This window comes from Octopus bimaculoides, chromosome 5, assembly GCF_001194135.2.
Source record: "Octopus bimaculoides isolate UCB-OBI-ISO-001 chromosome 5, ASM119413v2, whole genome shotgun sequence".
Taxonomy (NCBI): Eukaryota; Metazoa; Mollusca; class Cephalopoda; order Octopoda; family Octopodidae; genus Octopus; species Octopus bimaculoides.
The window spans coordinates 77,171,970-77,177,454 of record NC_068985.1 but is presented as its reverse complement, the minus strand read 5'-3'; the positions used below and the strand labels follow the sequence as shown (position 1 = coordinate 77,177,454).

Genomic DNA, 5,485 nt, shown 5'->3' with positions numbered 1-5,485 from the left:
CTACTTCTGACTAAACTGCATGTTAATTTGCAAGGGGGTGTACAGCTCAAATGGTTTACTTGGCAGGTAACCAATTAAAAAACTAGCGAATGTATACTTTGACAAGCGAGGGTAGAGGGAGGAGTGCACCGTTGATGGTCTGAAGGTAGAAGGATATTAACTTGCGGGTGGGGGCGCTATGGTCTACCCGCATACTTCTTGATTCAAAACAACAAATATCGTGGTGGGGTGGTTTTCTGGGTGGGGGTGGGGCGCAAAATGCAACTAGCAATGCATTGGCCCACATTCTTGAAACCAACAAAAATCAACAAAATTTGCCGCAGCATGGACTGAAGAATTTGTCAAAATTAAGTTACTTTACTCATTCATGACTCAAAATTGCGCCTCACTCAGAACTGCACCCATGGCAAGTGCCTTGTCTGCCATACCCTAGCTACGCCACTGGTTATGGTAATACACAAACCTACTGTCACTTCGAAAGTACTGCGGAAATGTACTTTCTTAAGATCGAAAGTAGGATAATTTCGCTCCTTTTTCAAGCAAATTTTCCCCATTCAGTCTTCCTAATAGCTCTGAGGAATTTTTTGATTGCCATAAATCGCGTGCCAAATCATTCATCTTGTGCTTGTTGACTTGTCTCGATCACCAACTTTGAAGTATGTAAAATAGCTGGGCTTTACAAATGCGCCGATGTTTACCCTTTAGTTAGGAATTATGAAACGGCCATAGATATAACAAAAGGAATCGGGGATGTTTAGGCACTTACGATGAGAAATAGCAAAGGGGAACAGATCTGAAAGAAAAGAAATACGTACGGGAATACAAATTAAGCTGAACAGTCACAAGCTTAGAAAAACAAAAAAAAAGTGCTCACATAAGGTTTGCTAACCTCTTGTATACTGAGTTTTATATACTATTTGCAGAATACGCTAGTAATCAACCATATAGAGCGACCACAATCCCAAATAAATGTGTTTGGATAAGCATCTAAAAATGAATATACATACATGTACGTTCATACAAATACGCCATATATACATATACATTGATAGAAATACTCCACAAGAAAAAAGAACAGAGTAGAAACCTAAGCCTCAGACCTTAGGACAGAATCCCTCCACATTTCAAACCAACAAATCATTCACTTCAAAACTTTGCCGTATCTCCTCCACAGCACAAATCTCTTCTCTGATCTCCTAACTTCGAACATTCTACGCTGCAGTACTTGGCACTCCCTATCTTGGCCACATTCATATAATTTCATGTATCTTAGCGCCAAGTATCATGTATCATGTATCATGTATCTTAGCACCAAGTCAGCTTCCAACCTCCTTCTTGAATCAGGAACTTGACTCTTAAAGATCGAAGATTAGCTGAGGCATTAGATTGGTTAATAATCGTGATTATTTTTTGGGGTGAAGATTTGAAACTGACTATAGGCTGTCATGCTTTTCAAAACTCAACCTACAACACCTGTTCTAAAAAAAATCACTCCTTATCAAAATAATAAAAGCAATCAGCTAACAGTCCTATTACTTACCGACAAGCAATACATTTGTGCTTATTCAGAGAGTTGTTGTGTTGTTGGTACTCCGTCGCTTACGACATCGAGGATTCCAGTTGATCCGATCAACAGAACAGTCTGCTCGTGAAATTAACGTGCAAATGACTGAGCACTCCACAGACACGTGTACCTTTAATGTAGTTCTCGGGGTATTCAGCGTGACACGGTGTGACAAGGCTGACCCTTTGAAATACAGGTACAAGAGAAATAGGAAGAAAGAGTGAGAGAATGTTGTGGCGGAAGAGTACAGCAGGGTTCGCAACCATCCCCCTTCTGGAGCCTCGTGGAGCTTTAGGTGTTTTCGCTCAATAAACACCCACAACGCCCGGTCTGAGAATCGAAACCGCGATCCTATGACCGCGAGTCCGCTGCCCTAACCACTGGGCCATTGCGCCTCCACATTCAGAGAGTAAATAGTAGAAAAAAAAACTTGACGTAGTAGAAGAAAATTAACTCACATCTAACTTTTCAATGACTTTAAAGTAATTAGTAGCGACCTCTCTTGAAAATGGACAAAATGATGTTATCAAGTATCTGCAGAAATTTATTGTACTTCTCATTCTATATCAACGATATTCCACTAGAATTTTGCTCTATACTTGTCGGCAGCCATTTTCTTAAAATCATATCGTACATATTAAATGGATAAGTTATTAAGTTAGTCTGCGTAGCTGCGTGCGTGGTAAGAAGCTTGCTTCCCAACCACACGGCTCCGAGTTCAGTTCCGTTGCGTGGCACATGGAGCAGGTGACTTCTGCTAAAATCTTGGGCCAACCCAAACTTTTTGAGTGGATTTAGTGGACAGAAACTGAAAGAAGCCCGTCGCATGTGTATGTCTTTTTGTCTGTGTTTGTTCACCCACTAACGCTTGATAACCTATGTTGGCGTGGTTGCATCCTTGTAACTTTGCGGTTCCGCAAAAGCGATCGATAGAATAAATATCAGTCTTAAAAAGTACTTGGATCGATGCATTCGACTAAAAGTCTTCAAGGTGGTGCTCCAGCATGGCCGCAGTCTGATGACTTAAATAAGTGAAAGATAAAATATACAGTTAATTTGAACAACTTTAACACCGTATTGCTTTTTAACAATTCAAAAGCTACGGCGTGCTAACATTTCTGCCAGCTCGTCGCTTTAAATTGTCAAGCGATGTTGGCGGGTGGGTGGAGGACAAACATAGACACACAAACATGCACACACACACACACACACACACACACAAGTTTCAGTTTCTGCCTACCAAATCCACTCACAAGGCTTTGGTCGACCCGAGGCTATAGTAGAAGTCGCTTGCCCAAGGTGCCACGCAGTGGGACTGAACCCGGAACTCGGAACTTGCGCCTATATATAATAAAGTACCAGTAAAATACTGGCTTGATTGGATTAACTTAATCTATTCCTTCTAAATGTCTAAGTAAGAAATCTTTCATCAAACAACAGAGAAAAATAACTGCAGAAAAAAATTCAATTGATTAATGATTTAATACGAGATTTCACTAAATTAGTATTTTGTGCATTTTTTAATAATGGTTGTATAAATGACGTTGGCACATACGCATAGCGACAGAGGGAAGTTAATAAAAAAAAATTGGAAGTAAGTAGAGAATTATTTATTGTAAGTATTTTTAAAATGTTGCTATATTAGTTTCAGCAATCTGCTTTCTAACATTGCTGAATTTCACCTTGACATTTATATGTCTATTAGCACTTTCACATACCTCTTGTTTTTACAATTCCGTTCACATCTAAAGTGGTTTATATTAATATCAAATCAATCATAGTACTTGACCAGTGTTGTATTTAATATCGACGCTGGTAGGATAAAAGGAAATAAATGACAAAATGAATGTGAACTCAGAATGTCCACTGAGCATTTTGTCCGATGCTCTAACGTTTCTGCCAGGTCGTTCCGGACAAAATAGTGTGCGGTATTTGTTCCAGCTCTCAACGTTTTAAGCTCAAATTCCTCAAGATCAATTTCGCCTTTGTTTCCATCGGTCGTACAAATGACAAAGTGAATGTGAACTCAGAACGTCCGTGACCGTAATTAAGTATCAAGAATATATACTTTGATGCATAAATGATTCAGTCAGTCTCCCGCTTGAGGCAGAATTAAATATGTATGACATTGAGTCTATCTTTTAATGTTATACTCTTACAATTCATATAGTTTGTGTCGATTAATGCAAACCTATGCAAAATAGACACAAATAGTAAAAGGGAGTGTTTAAACGTTTTCCAATGACAACAGAAGTGTAACTTAAGTGAAAGAGCAATACGAGTATCCGAAAATCGAAAGTGAGTCACATATGCATCACGGCTTTAATTAGCTTCGTTAAAAAAAAGTGTACTTTTTGAATCAGCAAATATTCCTATAAATATTTTTTTTTCGCAACTCCAGTTTTCTCAACATTTAAACATTTAAATGATATGGCATAAATAGGAAACGGGATTTTATGCTGGTCTATTACAGATAGCTGTTCTCGTAGGAGGACTTGATATTGCAAGAAGACTCATCAATGTTGCGTTGTTGAAGTTGATCATGGTGGAGAATTATATACTTGTAGTATCTACTACACCGCAAAGTGTATTATAATTCCCTCTGTATCTAGGATGTTTTACAGGAATATCAAAACGAACCCTGTACTTGAGTGGCACATTATATCATCTGCTCTCAAGATTACAAGCAAAGTTGACCTTGATGGATTTAAACTCAGGGTGTAAGGGCTGCAATTAGATGCTACAGATATTCTTGTCAGATGTCTAACCTATTGGCATCTTGGCTAGTTCGTATTCTGTCAACAGCACTGTGTTGACAGAATACGAACCAGCAATTTCTCGACCGGCAAAATTTTTCAATACCCTAACAATTATTTTGGTTAGCTCCAGTCCTCATCCATATAATGAGATTATTAATAATTGATTCAAATTTTGTTACAAGTCTAGTAATTTGGGAGTGGCAATTACTCGATCGCATCGACTCCAGTACTTGAGTAACAAATATTTTATCAACTTCAAAAGGATGAAAGACAAAGGTGACCTGGGAGGTATTTGGGATCTTTTCCCTTTCAACGTCAGATCGAGAAATTAATTTTTTGTAACTAAACACTTTCAAACTTCGGACACTAGTAGAATGTGTCATATAAAACATCTTTTACTCATAGTGTTGTTGAGAAAAGTTATTTTCAAAGTTATTTCGTGTTAAAGTTGTATTTCGGTTATTAATATTATTATTATTATTATTATTATTAGTAGTAGTAGTAGTAGTAGTAGTAGTAGTAGTAGTAGTAGTAGTAGTAGTAGTAGTAGTAGTAGTAGTATCATTATTATTATTAGCATTTCCTCTGTCTTACCTTCTCAGTTCAAATTCCGCCGAGGTCGACGTTATCTTTCATCCTTTCGGGGTCGATGAAATAAGTACCAGTTGAACACTGATGTTGATGTAATCGACTCTCTCCTCCCTCAAAACTGCTGCCCTTGTGGCAAAATTTAAAACCATTATTATTATTATTATTATTATTATTCAAGATTTGGTAGTTTCAGGCAAATTTCTACTGCATCACCTGCTACACCTATCATTATCACCATCATCATTATTATTATTATTACTATTGTTGTTGTTGTTATTATTATTATTATCTAAGTTAAAAGGATTATATATGTTTGTATGTATGTTTGTATGTATGTACTTATGTGAGCCTTCCTCATGCGTTCCTTCTTCCAATTAAATTTTTTTCAAACATTCATTCATTCTCTTCCCTCTTCGCTTTTACTGCTTCTCATTATTCTTTTTCCTGAATAAAAACTAACATCCGAAACGTGAATAGTCCATTTCAAACAGTCATCTGAAACGATAAACTAATAATTTTCAGTTTTCGTGCCGTTTGTCTCAATTTATTTTAACAATTTGTGATGTATATA

General features: G+C 37.3%; 1 protein-coding gene across 1 annotated transcript in view; it reads right to left on the bottom strand.

The window, feature by feature from the left end:
- LOC106875163 (gelsolin, cytoplasmic) overlaps positions 1-5,485 on the bottom strand; it is an 85,933-nt gene that overhangs the window by 7,361 nt on the left and 73,087 nt on the right. The window lies entirely within an intron of this gene.